General features: G+C 40.3%; 1 protein-coding gene across 9 annotated transcripts in view; it reads right to left on the bottom strand.

The window, feature by feature from the left end:
• The window catches only part of adgrb1a (adhesion G protein-coupled receptor B1a), a 105,342-nt gene extending 101,568 nt beyond the window's left edge, over positions 1-3,774 (bottom strand). For 8 of the 9 annotated variants that reach the window (XM_029127948.2, XM_029127951.2, XM_029127950.2 and 5 more), the window contains exon 1: positions 3,225-3,773. The gene's annotated coding sequence lies outside the window, so the exon portion shown is untranslated. Of the gene's footprint in view, positions 1-3,224 lie in introns of all 9 variants that reach the window. The other variant, XM_029127956.3, reaches the window with a different exon arrangement.
• Positions 3,775-17,697: the final 13,923 nt, after the last annotated feature.

The following is a 17,697-nucleotide window of genomic DNA, read 5'->3' as shown; positions in this document are numbered from 1 at the left end:
TGTTGTCCAAAGAGTTTAATGTATTTTAAGGTCTAATGATTACTAGAGAACTCTCCAAAGCCAGGCCAATGTTTTTTTCTTTAAATTCGATTTCTGCCATGATCCGAGTTTGCTTTGCATTTCTTTTTACATGTACAAACGTTGCTTCTCTTTGTCTGACATTTACATTTTTTCCTTTACACTTTCACCACCACATATTGGCATCGCACACAAGTTTCACCCGGGATATGAATAATCATAAATAAATAAATAATCACAGTAATCAAGTAGCTATTCAGACGTGCTCGCAAGGGCTAAGGTGCAGCCACCGACGCTGTTGGTGCTGAGGCTTTGTGGCTGCTACGCGTCGGCCCAAGTTCCTGTCTCGCTACACTTATTGGACAGGCCTCATTAATCACACTTCCCAAGCTCCTCGTTTAGTCCCTAATTAGGGGAGCCAATGGTTTTGCAAAGATCTGGTCAACCTCCAAGTTGCTTCAAGCAAAGATAGGCTCCCCACAGTAACATCGAGAAGCCATTAGGAAGGTTCAGGACGTGGGCTATTGGCATGTTTCACCTTTAAAAGGCCTGTGTGTGTGAGAGTAGCCTGTCTGTGCTGACTGATTGCTATGTATTTAGTCTAAGGCACGGTGAGTTTCACACAGCGTGAACAGTGCAGCTTAGAGACAACAGAATAGCCCTGTCTGTCTATGCCGCACAGCCCTATGTCTACAGTCCCTCTCTATCTTGCCTTTAATCCATCTCCTCCCTTACCACTGCCTATCTCCTCGTCAACTCCCCTCTTTCAATGAGCGTCTCTGTCCCCACCTCCCCCTCCCGACTCCCTCCACCCAGCACCCATTCCTCACGGTTCCTCTCTCTGATGTCACAAATTCAGATATGAGCTTCTCTGATCGCACATGGCCTCGGACACTGTGGCCTTGTTTTAGGGGGAGGGTGGGGCATCATGGGATGAGAAAATCAAGGAGAAGAAACGGAAGGCAAGGGGAGGCGAGCGAGTCGATGGCCCGGGTATTTTCCAAAACAGTGGGAGGATGTTAAGATGTAGAAACAAAGGGGGACATCTAGGTTAGAAAATTCATGCATGGATGCCTCTGAAAAGGCCTGTGTTGTGTTGTGTTGCTGGCTTGTCTCATCCCTGTGACTCTGAGCCAGCGGTGCCTGTCAGGGCACTGCTGTTCAGTCTTTTTCTGCTATCTGCTCCCTTTCTTGTGTATAAAACAGTTGACTGTGTTAATATCTGTAGGTGTGTGTGTGTGTGTGTGTGTGTGTGTGTGTGTGTGTGTGTGTGTGTGTGTGTGTGTGTGTGTGTGCATGCGTGGGGGGGGGGGGGGGGGGGAACCTGGCACTGAAATGCATTTGCTGTAACAGAAGCAGACAAGAAGCCTACATTTGACGGTCCACAGAGTCTTTGCCATAAAAAACAAGCTTGTGTATTGTGTGGTTTTGTTTGTGGTAAATTACTTGATGTTGGTGTAAGATCTGTTACCTGCAGGTTGATTTAAGCATTTTAATGTCAGCATGAGGTAAAAATGAGTTCAACAAAACTTTGGAAAGTTCTTGTTGTTTTCCAGGCTTAGACTTAGAGCTCTTAATTTAACAGAAAATATGGGGCTTTAAACATAGCAAGGGCACATGTAATGTAATTTGACCTTTAAAGGCCTTAATGTAGTTTTGCTGAATAAAGAGCTTGGGGCTACTTGAAAGAGCTGCTAACCCACAATCAAATTAGATAGTTTCATTAGGTTTTATTATATGTCTATCTGTTTTCATTTTCTGATCATTAACTGTTTGGTGTTTGTTTCAGTCGTGAACTGGGAAAAAAGAATTTCCTTCTTTCACTTCTTAATTCTTAAATCAAAATATCAATATTTTCTGATTCCATGTGTATAAGCCATTTAGCCTAAAACAATTTTCTAATGACTACATCCTCACCTGTTGACATTTGCAGTTTTTGGTGGCCCACACTTCAGCCGAACTGCCTGCCACCCAAGCCACGGAGGTTTCCTCTCGTGTGTTATTAAAAATTTTATATCCACCAGATGGGTTTTTTCTGTTTTTATAGTGCCCCCACTTGTATGATGTGGGAACTTGAAAAAGCCTATTTGAATAAATAATTGACAATAAAAAACCACAGAATGAAATTACACTGAGAGGCAAAAGCTAAACCACTGTAAGTCCACCCAAATGCTATTGTCTTCATAAATCGTAGCACCTGTGCCCATCACTTTCATCCTGTGTATGCACGCTCACACGCTGGACATCACTGCAGCGCAGGGGGAGTCGGGGGAGGCTCCTTGCACCGGGGTGGGGGGGGGGGCGGTGAATGACAGCCCATTTTGTGGGGAATGCGACTGCTGACCGTTAGTGAGTGAGACCAGGCTGCCTGAAAGTGCGCCACAGCGACATAAGGTTCAAACTAAGATTTTATCCGCCTGCTCCTCAGCAAAGAAAGCAGTTGCGTGCCTCCGGAGTCTCCCAGAAGTATCATTGGGCATGATTTCAACGAGCCTCAGCTTCTTGTATTACCATTCTTAGTGCTTAGTGAGATCCACGTTTGCTCCAGGCTCAGTGAAAAGCCCCGCAACCTCAATCAAAATGATGTAGACATTTGGACTCCGAACATATTCATCATGCTCCATTAAGTAAAACACGAGGTTCACGTGGATCCTGACGATTTTCTCTTAACTCGAAACCCCAACAACCAAACTCCAGATTCAAACTGTGCATTTTAAATCCCCACAGTTCGCAAAAACGCGTGACATTTTAGCCGTGAACATCGCGTGGATTCGGTTAACAAAGTTAAATGTTAAATGTATATATTTGCTACAACGAATTCTGCTGAATCAGTTTAATACCTGTGTGCCGATGTCAAGTGTTGCGTTTGCGCGTCCTTTAAATGCACGCATTTCATCTCATTTTTTGTTAAACATAATAGACTATCCATAAAATAATTACATCGCACGGAAGACTATAGATATAAAGTGTCCGGCAAATAAACGCGCACAGTTCGATCCTAACGGGCTGAATAGCGCAGGCAGCGCCTGTCCACCAGCGGCGCGACTGCCCGAGCGCGAACCAGTTGGGTGTGTGAGACTTGGAAACGCTGCTCCAAAAGGACGAGGGCACCGGTACTCATACATACCCACTCCTTAATATCACAAAAATGAGTGTTGTAAAAGGCTTAATAAAAGTAAGTTATGTTTAAATCAAGTACAATTTACCTTAAGTAAGTTACAAGTCCTTTGGATGCATATTGTCAGTAGTCTGAGGTCCGTGCGTTAACAGTTCCCAAATCCAAAAGCTTGGCGATAAGTCCTAGGATAAGTCCACAAAACGCATTATTGTTGGAGAGGATTTCGAGCAAAAACAGTGTAACGTTATTGCGATAAAGGAGTGAGAAACAACCACAAAGGAGTTGTGGATGTCCGTTAGTTCCGACTGTGTTTTCAGTGCGTAATATGAATTCAGAAAATCCCCCAGTGTATTCACGGACTCTGTAGTTCCAACATAAGACGCCCCTCTTTAATTTCAGCACGGGAAATCCAATTTCAGTTTGTTTCTGTGTTTGTTATTCCACAAAGATCGCGTTATGTTATAAAGTTCTTCTCCAAGTCCAAAATCCTCCGAGTCTTTAGCTTCCACCGTCTCTTCCAGGTGGCTGTGAACGTTTCACGGAGCGGTAGCGCGCGTGGAACCGCCGTCCGTCCCCCCAGCTCGAGGCTCTGGAGCGTCCTTGTCTGTCTGTGTGTCCGCGCGCAGCAACAGCCAGATTCCTTATTTGGAAACCCGGGGCTCGTGCTACTGTCAAGAGAGTCAAATCATAGCAAAATGATTTCCAGCGAAATCTTTCAAAATAAATATCCTAATTGGAGAACGCGCCGAAATACTTTACTGAAGGAGCTGTTGATTAACGACAATTAGCAGAGTAGACACACACACAGAGTAAGATAGAGAGACGGCAAAAAAACTAATAAACTAATCGCTTTAAAGTTTAAAAAATACATGTAAATGTCTTGCATTCAAGCACATTTATAAGTTTAAAATTCTTAGTTGTTGCCATTCTTAAGATATATTTATTTTTTTTATATACACTTGGTAATGTTTTAATTTAGGTGAATATAAATAGGGTAGAAAATACATGAAGAATCCACAAATAGTCCATCGGAATTATTTTGCATGGACACTATGTATTAAGGCTTTTATGAGACCTACAGAACATATAAATACACGTAGGCAAACTCATAGCCACAAGGTCGAAATGCCATTTTTAATCATTCTTTAGATACTTTATTCTGACAGCCGTAAATGTATTTTTTCTCAGTGGTACACGAATACAGAGTAGCAATTCTGGAATAATCCGCGTCCCATGGGAATGCTTTTATTTTGAAGGTGAACTCAACTAATTTCCTGCCACATTCTCCTTTTTACTGTGTTCAAAGCTGAAGGGTTTCCTCTCAGTTGAAAGTCCACCCATCAGCCCCCTCTTCTGGAGTCAAACAACGTCAATTGGACGTCGTGTCAAATCTGAGACGCCACCTACAAACGCGCGAGCAACCACACACACACACACACACACACACACACACACACACACACACACACACACACACACAGAACGATCTAAGAACAAACACTGAAAACACAGAAACGTGTGCAGGGTTACTATTAAATACCTGAGCTTGTGAAGTATGAAGGTGGGTCATGGATTCTTTCATTTTTCTGATTTTGACATAGGAGATTTAAGATAAATAGACAAATAAAACACTGGGAGACCGTTCAGTCTGGCAACTTATATATATGTTTTCCATACAAAAGCACTACTGTGACAGATTAATAAATGGACCCAGCTTCAATGTTTATATACAGTACTGTATGTGTGATCTTACTCTACTATATACAGTATACATTTTTGTCTAACTTTTTTTACATTACAATTCTTTACCATTCCTTGTTCTACTAGTTAGGTTTTGCATATTCATAATGTAAATTATAAAATCTAATGAATGATGATGATTTATTATGGATTAGCCAGCTGTCAGTAAAGAAATTGGTTAAAATCAGTTTGACCTTTACCAGCTGTGCTGATCTTGTTCAGTGAAAAGCTGCTGTTTACTTTGGCCTTTGTCTTTAATTAATTACTGTAAATTTCTTTGCGTCTTTGGTCTGAGCCTCATGTGACCCAGTTTGTAATTTAAATATAAAAACCTAAATAACAACATTAATCAAAAATGTCCTTTTTGTATAATAATGCACATATGTATGTATATTGTATGTATTCGTTTGTATTAGTATGTGCACATACCTTAGCACTATTATTGGTATTAGTATTAATCTCCAAGGTAAACCACAGCACAAAAATTGTTTAGTTATGAATGTGTTAGCCTAAGGTACATCCATGCTTCTTATTTATTTTATTTATTTTATTTTTATTTTTTTTGCTCCGATTGTTTACTTAACAGATTTGCTTGGTTTCAGCAGCTGGTTGCACCCCTTACCCCCCCTCCCCCCCACCCTCCCGCATACACACCCTAAAGCAGAAACCTAACCTGTCCACCAACACAGCAACATCACACACATTTTGGATTAGCTAAATAAACCATTAAATAAACCATAAATCAGGAAGAGTATATATATTCTATATATACTCTTCTTGTTAAAGCAAAGCTGTCCATCACAATATGGCATTCAGCGTAATATATGCTGCTTGCTTAACTGCTGGACAGAACAAAAAAAAAAAAAAAAAAAAAAAAAAAAAAAAATGTCCTTTTTGACTGGCCACACTTCCAGTATACAGTGAAGTATTATGTAGCATGAAGCAGCATTGATGGCTGTTCCCACGTGTGCTGTGTTGACCTATAGTACATCAGGCAATTACTGAGGGGTCCGGCCCACGCACCTTTAGAGCCATGAGTAGAATGTGAACTTACAGTAGGCTTTGGACATGGTGCTTGAAATGCAATGGGTCAGTGTTAGACTATTTAGCCCTAACCCTACATAATTTGGGCCTGATCTGTGAGCCCAACAACTAACTAATAGATAGTGTACACAAGTTGATGGGCGATAGACTAATCATCATTCTTATGAATTACAGCAAAAAAAACATTTTCACAGGGTGTAACAGCTAAATACCTCACGAGAAACCAGCCAGCTAGTAAATGCTGTTTGGCCTCATCTAGCATATCCTGAATGCATCAGTTATGTGTAACATGGATTTCAGGACTTTGGACAACACAACTACGTTGAAGAACCCCAGCAAAAACAGATAAAGGCTCAAATAAATCCTTTCATTTGCTTGACACATTCTTTAATCATTCCTGAGTTTCCTCCCTGGACAAATAACAGAGGCCATCTTTATGCTTTAAAACCCTATAAATACAGGGGCAATCACGGCCATAATGAAATGCAGATGCATTTTCTCCTTCCTTGGACACCTCTAAAGAAAATGTGTAAATTCTCAGCATGCACTGCTTTTCTCATTTGAAAGACCTCACTCTGCATCATTAACAGATCAGCTTGTGCTGTTTTGTGTTTTGGATCACACCCAAACTATCAGGTATATGACTACATGTTTTCTTATATTGTCGAAAATCAGTGCTGATACTTTACAGTACATGTATTGTTTGAGAATTTAAATTTGACTTAACAATAAAGAAGATAGCAACAACAAGATGACAAAGATGAGTAATTTAGGCAGCTCTACAAAAAACATAACAGAAGATAATTTCTTTCAAGGTTTTTATTATATCACCTAAAGTATCCCAGACTGTGCTAATAGAAAAGTCTCTTAGTAGATTTATCACAGCAGGAACAACATGCGAAACTGCTAAAACCAACAATGTATTGGGTAATGAGAAAGCCCAAAAAGATTTAAATTCACTGACTGTAAGGAAAAGGGAGAACAATTTTGTAAGTGTTGAGAGTCGCTGGTTCAGCACCATGGATAGCTCCAGAATGGGCTGAGAAGCGTGAATTCAGGGCTTTTGTACATGTATATTGGGAACCAGGAATAGCTAAAACAAACAGCATGAGCCTATCACACTGTTGTGCAAAACAGCATTATAAAAGCTAATAGTAACTAATACCTGGTGCATGTTGAGTTATTGCTGCCATGACAGAAGTTAGTGTAGCAGTTGTAAACACTGTTTGACATATGGCTCCAGGATCCTGACCCGAATCCTTACCGACAACAAAGATAGTCAGACTACATCAATTTCCTCAGCCTCACAGCTGGGAAATCCTGGTGTGCAACCGCAAGGGATCTAAGAAGCTTCTACAGGCCGAAACACAAACAAATACACTTTTCTTCTTACCGTCTGTACTTTAATCAAACAGCCCGTACAAGTGCATGTAAGGACGTCAAATGCAGAAACGCATCTCAAGACCACTTAGCAAACCCTGTTGTCAAGGGTTCGTATGAGCAGGCGCACACATGAATATTTCATTTTGGGGATGAACTGTGTGACTGAGACATTGGTGTTGCTAAACCATTTATTTAGTACAGTGGCATCTGATTAAGTTTGCAAACATAATTTAGGCAATTTTGCTTTCATACTGCAGAATATACCACAATGTATCCGAAACGCCTGCCAACATCCTTCTTTTTTTGCTGCACCCGTGAAGCAATCAACTTCTTGGCACAATCAAAGTCTTATGCAGCCTCGTCATGAATTGCATTTACGGGGGGCTGAGAGTGCATTTTCCGAGGCCCTTTGTGTCGGAATTATGTTGAGCCAGAGTCCAAGAGCACAGCGAGAGCACGACGAGGATGAGCGTGAAGTGAAAGAAGCTGTGTTAGCAGCTGAACTAATAAAAAGAAACACCTCATCTCCTAATGCCTCACCCCGACATGGAAGAATTAGCAATTGTTAGGATTCCAGGAATTCATTAGTGGAAGTCATGACTGAATACTTTATTTTAATACTGTTACTATCTGGGCATTCAAAATAGATGTAAATGTTTCCCATCTTCCCATTTTTACAGCAAAAGCGAAGCTGTAATTTGGGGAACATTGGCCTTAATTACCAGCATGCTTCATTTTGTGACGTGAATTTGTGGCCTCTTGTATTGAAGCAGTAATGTAATTTGGTTGCTCCGTGGGGAGATGTGATCCAGTGTTTCACAAGCTGTGATTACATTGTCATTATTATCAGGTTTTGTGTTTTTTTATTTTAATATTTGTAAACAAGTTTTTTTTTCATATACTGTAACATGTGAAATCAGAGGCTTTCTCTCCTGTTGTGAATCACAGCTTGCATAACTAGAAATTACTGAGCTATATGATTTGTTACAGTATGCTCAATTTTATTATTTTGAAGAGGTTTTAATTCATACTTATTTGTACACAATATAACAATAAATGTCTTAAAAAGACTTTTGTCATGACTTACTGTAGTGGTCTGTTAAGCAACTCAGCAAGCATTGAGTGTAGAAATAGACATAAGTCAGAAACGCGGTGTGGTGTAGGACCCAAGTGCACAGCGCGGACAGAGCTTGGAGTTCAGAGGATTTAATCAGGCTAGTGGTCGGGCAGGCAAAGGTCGGTACACAGATAGGCAGGGATGAAGCAGTACAGACAAGGGTCAGGCAGAAACGGTGGTCAATCTCCAGGCTAAAGTCAATACACACTACTGTAGGCAGAGTCCAGGACCAGAATTCAGGGAGCAGGCCAGGCTGGGTCAAAAAACAGGAACTAGAACCAGTACACAGGAAGGACTAGACTAGATTATGACACTGGGGAGTTGACACGGATAGATGAGCAAACAATCTGGCAATGGCCTATGGCAGAGACGGTGCTTAAATACTAGACATGATGAGTAATGGGAAACAGCTGAGAGATCACATGACTGAAACAGAAGGCTACACAGAACTAGACTAACGAGAACTAAACCGGAAGTTGACAAATTAAAACAGGAAACTAGACAAAAACAAGACAATGATGCTGGGTTTGTGACAACATAAGCAGCCACAGTACACTATTTATTTGGGCACATAATATCACACTTTTTCCCTGTTTACTGTACCAATGCTAATTATTATTACACTATAAGACACATTGTAAATGTCACTCTTTAATATTGCTCTGAGTTCTGTGCATAAAACATTTAGTAAGAAAACACACACAGATTTTGGATTAAAAGCACTGTATTGTATTGTTGTTATCGCTGATGCTCTCAGTACCATCTCTTAAGACATAAACACAGCTATCGTTTCTCTGGGTGAATGTCCCCTCTACAGTACCTTCTTCTCTTGTTGTAATTCTTGAAAAAGGGCAATTAAGTAATAAAAATAATATGATAGGTGATACTTTGCTTTGTTAAGATCTGACATGTCCAAGGAAAAAAACGTGGCCTGTTTGTTTACAGTATTTCCACCAGCAGCTCTTACATGTGAATGTCACGTACAGTAAAATAATTATATGAATACATGTAGCAGTCACTTATTGAACTTGTCCTTAGTATCTATTGTCATTATTATTATATGTCAAATATTAGAGCTACAGCAGTGTTTTGTGTTATCAGTAGGGGATGTGACGCACCTGGATAATGTTAATGCTTGCTAGCTTTAGCCTTTAGGTATTCACAAAGAATCATTGTCTGACGTTGTCTATTTTATGACCATAACAATGCATTATAATAATACTCAAACCTAGAGCCTCAGACTCTACCAGCTCCTGATGCTTGATTGGCCACGCTGGAACCACGCTGGAACCACTTTCAAAGTTTCTTTTGCTGATGAACTGCAAATTCAGCAGTGGCTTTGAACCGTCCCTGGATGTGGCCTGTTAAAAAATGGGTAACAAAACCTTTATCTCATTGACAATTTCTGAGCACTCACATTCTTTTGTGCTGTGGTCCAAATATATCTTTGAGCAAGATGTAAACAGATGAAACTGATTCCTTCTTGGTTTACATCAAACACTCATGACTCTTAAATGTATCTGCAATCACACTTTCAGTTCTTCCTTTACATCCTTTTCCTCTTCCGTTGCAAACACAGCCACATTGAACTTCTCTTTTCTATTAGCTAATCTGGACAAGCAGGTTGTGCTGCAGGGCTCTGGAGCCCTGTCATGTGCACTGCACACCATTATCAGACATGACTAATTCAGCACGTGGTCAAAAGACTCTAAATGTGGAATTAAATATTTAAAAACACCACAGACCATTTACTCTGCCCACAGTGGCCCTTTCTGCAATCATCTTTAAAGAAAGGTGCTGGAAGCTTGGGACTTTCCACCTTACCTGAACACAGTGCAGCTCTCAAGCCTCTACTTGTCATATTTGGTCAAGTCTGACAAGCAAACTGTCACTATATACAGCAAGATGCTTCCCCTAAACATTTTGCTTTGCCTTGACTCTGTCCGCTTTCTAATCTACGGATGCAGCTACAATTGACTTTAATTACACATCACACAGTTCTTTTCAAATGGCTGACTTTTGTACAAGGCTTATTTCAAGTGATACATTGATCTTCTGTGCCTGGATACATTCAGACCTTGTTGAGCCCAGTGCTGCTGAGCTAGAACCTGGCTGCAGTCCAGTACCACTGTGGTGTTAACTGTGTGGGGGAGGCTGGGACCATCCGAGCCAGAGAAGTCATGGCTGCTCACTTCTCATCCCACAGTCATGTTTTTGCTGATAGCGAGAGAAAAGGCTGCTAGAGATATGAATATATGTCATCTTATGGAGCACAGAGTGAAAAAAGTGACTGTAGCAGAGGGTGTGTGTGTGTGTGTGTGTGTGTGTGTGTGTGTGTGTGTGTGTGTTTAGGACTACAATGATGTATTGGCTGCTTACAGAGTTTAACCTATCTGCATATTTGATTGGTACCTCAAAGTGAAGGTTGGTAAGAATTTGAATCCATCCTATGGCGTCTGTAAATATTCAAAGGAGCAGTGACAGTTCTGAGACAAACAAAACAGTTGTTTAGGGGTCCCAATAGGTCCCAATAGGTGTTTTGAGGTTGCTATAGAAAGAGTACTGACCAGTGCTGATTAACTGAGTGATTGGTGCAGTTGGTTAGGGTGTGATGTTGGCCATGCCAAGGTTGTGGGTGAAATCTTGATGTAGGACGACTTAATTGCTTTGACAACAACGTATTCAGTATTCAGTCAAAATTACATTAATTTCACATTCAATAGTGAAAAAAATATGATGCCTTTCAGTTAAACATAATGACTCACCAGAAAAAACACCAGTTCAAACCTATAGTATGGCGTATGTGGGACATGACTCTCGACCCAGTAATAGTGTTGTGTGATTATGGCTCAGTTTAATTTTATGCAACAAGGTTAAAGAGAAAATGTAGTTTGTTTCAAGTGAACTGTGTCTTAAATGAATCTTTCCACTGTATTTGTCCAAGAAGTGCTGTATGTGCCAAAATGAAACTTCAAAACTTCAATAACAGGTCAAACACTGTAACTGTGCGTCAGACTTTGAATATTTGAACAAGGATTTTATTAATCTTAACAAACCTACAGTAAATAGTAAATAAATAAATAATCCTCCATGTAATTAGAATCGTTACTCTCTCTGTCCCAAAATCAAACATTTTATTAAGTGGAATGTTTTGGGGAATTTTACTCTATATACAGTACATAATGTGAAACCAATCCTACTATACTACTACTATACGATACTGCTTTTTAATGGCGGATGCTTACATAGGGACAGTACATAACAGAAACAATGCAACAGCCTGCTGATGGCAGATCTATCTAAGCCAATTCCTGAGCTTTTCTATCTATCACAGGACTTGCTGAGGCACATTAGATGGGTTGTTTATGTCCTTGAGAGCTTTGCCTCTTTTCATTATTGCCACTGAATTTTTTCATTAGCATCTGCTTCCAGTTTGGAAAATGCTAAACCACTTTTGAATACATGATCATTGTCCAAGGTGCTTTGAAGGTCCTTTGGGGTGGGATGAAAAGTCAGGCTGCATGAAAGTCCCAGTTCTTTACCAGGACCCTGGGTTAAAAATGTGCACGGGACACACATGGTGTACGTATGTTAGTGCATGCTTACATTAGGAAAACATCAAGACTGAGAAACTAAAAATATTATCTTGGTATATATTGTATTTGTACAGACAATAAAAAATAACATTATCATTAGGAGCAAGTTTGTTATGTATAGATTTATTTAAGATTGCATTTATTTTGTTTGTAGATGTTGTTTTCAATGCCTCTGCATTGCAAATTGAGTATAATAAATTATCTCCATGTTCTACTGTACACTTCAAATAAACATTCGCCAGTGTGCAAGGACTTTATGTAAACCTAAAAATCTAAGTGGATAAAGAACTCGCCTCTGGCCAGATACTGCCTGTGCCCAGAGATTGTGCTCAGGACTTGTCATTTGCTGTTGAAACGTATTTTTCTAACTCCAGCAGGTCACACCTTCCTCCATTCCTGTGAGCTTCCTGGAGAAAGCTTGACATGATTATGTTATTTCTTTTTGTCAGGCTCATGAATATTTCTGTAGTTTGACCTCACTATGAAGTTGCTCTTCAGCATATACAGTCTGTGTCAGCTGCTGTCGTTTTTTTCAACTATTAGAGCAGACATTAGAACATGAAGGATATCTGGAGGAATGCATTGATTTTATTTCCATTTGTAATGTTCTTTTTTTTACATTTTGAGTATCTGACCTGTCTCAGAGATGAATGAATGTTGATATCACAGCATATATGAATATGAACACACATACATATAGAATAAAAATATAAATATATAGGTATGAAAGAAATGAAAGCTTTGCTATTATTTTTTTTTTAATTTATACATACATTCATCATATTCTTAATCATACAGACAATTTCTTCAAATTTGGTTCAAGAAGCAACTGACCTTATGTCTGTTTCATTCTCATTAACATATGTCATATTTGATGAACTACAGTTAGGGCTGGCTCTGGGCATAGGTGAACTAGGTGGTCGCCTAGAGCAACACCTGCTGGGATGCGCTCTAAGCCTTCAGACAAAAACATGGGCATAAACGAGTGCAGGGAAAGGCGTAAAATCACGATCTCGCCTAGAGTACCGAAACAATTTCAATAAACTCATTTAGTAAGTCTTCATATTTGTTGGTACAAATGAGGTCAAGCAAAAATCAGACATTTGCAGCTACAATAGTCATTTACCACATTAGTGATGTAAACAGTGTATTTCTGAATCGTTCATTGCAAAAAAAGTGCTTTCTGTCAAAAATAAGGACATTTGTAAGTGACCCCAAACTTTGGAATGGTACAGTAGTATAGCGTTTGGGAAAAGTATAAACAAAAGCAAGGCAAGCTAACAAATGCCATAGCTAAGTGGTTAGCTACAAACTGCAGGCTGATTAGTGTTGGAAGATGACGGTCTGAAGAATGTTAATAAATTCACAATAAATGACGGCACTTGTGAAGCCTCCTGCAAGATGCACCATTACAGGAAGAATACACGAGTTGTATGAAATAGGAGAGGACAATAAAATTGATGCCGTTACAGTGTGCACCAACTATTGCTCTCACCGGAGAGTAGTAGTTTTAAAATAAAAATGCACAATATACTGCTTTTGAATTTGTTACTGAATTTTTCTTATATTATTGTGCTAATCGCGATTAGTCGTAGAAAACACATGCAATAATAATACACATGTGCACTAGAGTTAAGACATAGTCCCTTGGAAGGATCAGGATGAAGCATACAAACAAACAAACAAACAAACAGACAAACAGACAAACAAACAAACAAACAAACAAACAAACAGGAGCATTTAACAAACTGGTAAACAAAGTTCACAAATTCAGATGGGTGACCAACAAACAAAAAGCACAAACCAAACGTGTGTGGCCAAAGTAGTAAAGTAAGGGAACAAATCCAAACAGAGTTTATAGCAATGCAGTACAAAAAGAAAATTAAATAAAAGTCAGTCAAACACTAAATGCCTCATTTAAAAAAACAGGATGAAACTAAAGAAACAGAGAATTTCACATTATAGGGATTTTCACTGCTCATTTCAAGGGAAGGAAGGCAATTCAATGTAAATACAGACAGTATTAGTGTAGTATTACAGTAGCCGTGGGAAGCTACTGTAGTTTTCCTATATTTGCTGTGGATAACTTAACTTACTTCCCTCCTTTTGTGTCATAGCAGTGTGTCAGTCATCTGAGTTTTGTCAGTGCCCCATTTGATATTTTCCTCGCGGACCAGAGGAGCCAACTCAAACCTACACTGAGCCTCTAGCGGTGGAGGTCACAGCCCTCAGAACCAAACATGTGCTCGGTGTGTTCCAGGGAGGAGGCCTGGAGGTAATGCTCACCCAGAAATAACACGCTGAAGGAATGACCCACATTTACTGGGTCACACAGACACAAATATATAGTGTATATGTATACGTACATACACCCAAACAGCATGTGTGCTCATTCGCCTAGTTGGACACTGCTCCCCTAGAGCTAAAGTATGTGCAGAATATTTAATTCCAGCTGTTGTGTCACTGAGCAAACAATGGGATGTTTTATAAAAAAATAGTATTAGTGGTATTTTCTATCCATGTTGAGAGCTAAGATGTACCGTATTTAGCCTTGGATGGTACAGGAAATATGAAAGGACATCAAGGAAAATGGCAGACAGGAACCACCTGATATTTAGCCTCAGATATAGTCAGCAGAGCCTGATTCCTCAGCCTATGCCTCAAACTCCTCCAGGAAGCACAAGAACAAAAAATACAAAAGACAGGTCAGTTTTATGGAATTCACCAATATTTGATGCAGTAACAGAATTAATCCAAAAGAGCTAGCACAACACTGCAAAGGCAAAGAGAGGAAAGCTAAGAAGTTTGACCTTCTATGCTGCAGACATCGTACAGCAGGGAGACAAGACAGCCCATTGTTCACAGCAGAGGACCTGAAAGACAAATGGGTGAAGACTGAGGTCCCAGCAAAAGGCCTCAATTTGGTCGTCACACCCAAGGAGGTTCTCGTGGTGTATTTTATCACTGCCCTTCTAAATAGAGGCTGAACAGCTTTGCAGATGGGGCGAGCGTTCAGCTTCCATAACCCAACTTCACCAGGCAAGAGAGGAACACCTTGACAGCCCTCAACAGGGATGGAAACCATCACCACACTGGAAGCAGACCAAGAAAGATGCAGATTACCATCAAAAAGTTGTTTTACGTTTGAAAGATCAACACACCTACGAGATGAGGAAAGAGACCCCACCAGCAGCTACAGGAAGACAGCCATAGCCCACCTCAAAGCAATAGAACTGAACTGCGAGTTATTAAGACCCTGTACCACAGAGCGGAGGACATTCCCACATCAGATGGACCTTCAACAACAGGTCACAACAAACTAAAGAGACGGAGGAACAAACCTGGGTTTGGGTACAGTCAATTTACAATAACAAAGTGATACTACACAGTATCCTTCGATATCACTCCACTATCTACTGTATCTAACAGGTAACTGCTGGTACAAAGTAAGGCCCTGCCTGCCACTGATTATAGGTGTACAGTAAAGATACCATCTTGTGAAGAGATCATCATTTTGATCTAGAAATTATTGCGCCAGCTTTGCTCCCATTAACTCACAAGAGCATTAATGAGGACCACCAATGGCTCTGTGTGTCACGAATGCAGTGGTGTCTAAGATGGCGGACCCAAACGCAGAGCTCAGGGGGCAGGAGACAGGTCGGTGAAAAGGGTTTTAATATGCAGAGTGGTCAGGGTACAGGCAGGGATCAAAAAACCAGGTAAGCAGATTGGCGGAGGTACAAAAGGAGTAGGCAATTGGAAAGTCGGTTCACAGGTAATCAGGTCAAAATACAACAGGCGAGGCTACGGTAAGAGTGAGGACAGTGAAGCCAAACCCCAAAGACGTGGTCAGTTGATCAGGTAAGACAGCAACAGGCAGAACCAGAAACGCTGGAACAGGTAAAACAACTCACGATCTAGCAGAGAACTAAGATAAGTGCTGGTTGTGGTCCTGATTGTGAACAGCTGAGTAATCACATGACTAAGACATAAAGCAGGTAAAGGGGATGACAGAACAGAAACCAGAAGTACAACAAAATAAAACAGGAAATGCAGACGTGAAAGCCCCGGGTTGTGACACTGTGTGATGAGACACAGAACACTATGGGCTTTGGTAAAGCTGCTTCGTCCCCAAAGTGGACTGAAGCAGCAGTGGCTGTTAAAACACTACTTTTGCTATGAACGACACTGCTTTGCACATGAACTCTTGTTCTGCCTGGAGGTACAATAACAGTAGTGCCACCTGCCTCTTGAGTATGACCCACGGCCGTAGTCCTGATTTTATTTGCTTGAGTGCATCTCGTGGCATGTTCACGAGTGTGAAAGTGCATGAAGATCAGACAGACCAGTTTCTTCGGGTCGTCATGTGAAACAACAGGGATTATTTACTTCAACTGATATGATGTGAATACAGCACGAGGCCTTGAAAACCCGACAATATGATGTGTAATGTAGTGTAGTTGTTCTACCACTACCAAGCATCTGGCCAGAAGTCACAACCAGTCTCTGCAGGCGTCACAAAGACATTTACTGCATCTGTCTGAAATCCTGGAAGAATCTCTGAAAAAATCTTAGTGAGATTATTTTACTATTTCTTACTATATTACACTTGCAAAGCACTGACTGTAGTAAATAATTTGTATTCAGATATTTATTAGAATAACTGTTGCTTTGGTTTACATCATTGGAAAAGCTTATCATTCAAATATGTTTGTCTTTATGAACAGAAAAATTACATGTGATCCCTTCACATCCACAGACATACACCAATAAATCACCAACACACAAATGAGTGAAAAAGCCTAACAAATGCTTTTTCCATGGTTTTGCTTGCAAGGGACTTGTTACTTAGTATTGACAAGATTGATTTTCTACCACAGAGCAAAACAGGAAGGAAGCTGCAGGCACTGGTTTTTTGACCACCACCATCGGGCTGGTACAACGAGAACTGTGCCGTTCCTACAGTCACAAGCTCAAAAACAACCAGCGATCTGCATAATCCATACACCCCAGCCCTCCAGAGCTCCAGATATTATGTACTGCTTTTACAAAGAGACAACACTTTGTCTGGTCTTTGTCTGAATGGTGCACACTGGAGCCTCCATAATGTTCTACTTCCCTCAAATGATGATATTTGCTTTTACTGTTTTCTGTACAAACAGTACATTTGTACATTTAGCCTATCCTTGCTTTTGTAGGATGTGATTTCACCCTGAGAATCCATGAAGTGTTAATTCATAATGTCTAATCTTATTTGTAAGCACATTGCAAATCAATGCACATTATTTTGCTGATGATCTTTGTGCTGCACTTCTGGATTTCTGTGCCAATGGAAGTAACGCCTTCCAAGGGCCCTGCTGCACATGCCTGTTCCCCCACTGTCACTCGGAGTTTTATCCATTTGGGGAACCTGTGAATTTACACTTTCTTTGAAGCTGTGGTGAAGATTTGTTGTTATTACTTGGCTGACACTGCCACTTACACAGGGTTAATGCTACAAGTATGACGTTCTAATCATGAACCGATTAGAACTTTATACAGAGAAGAAATCATCACCTCCCAGTCATTGAACTGATCCATTCCTTACCTTCCTTGGTTTCGGAACCACACCATGTGTTATTTGCCACATGCTTAGTTATTGCGCCTTGTGCAAATGACCTTATCTAGTTTCATGTGTTTTC

This window comes from Betta splendens, chromosome 16, assembly GCF_900634795.4.
Source record: "Betta splendens chromosome 16, fBetSpl5.4, whole genome shotgun sequence".
NCBI lineage: Eukaryota > Metazoa > Chordata > Actinopteri > Anabantiformes > Osphronemidae > Betta > Betta splendens.
This window is presented reverse-complemented; position numbering and strand designations above follow the sequence as displayed.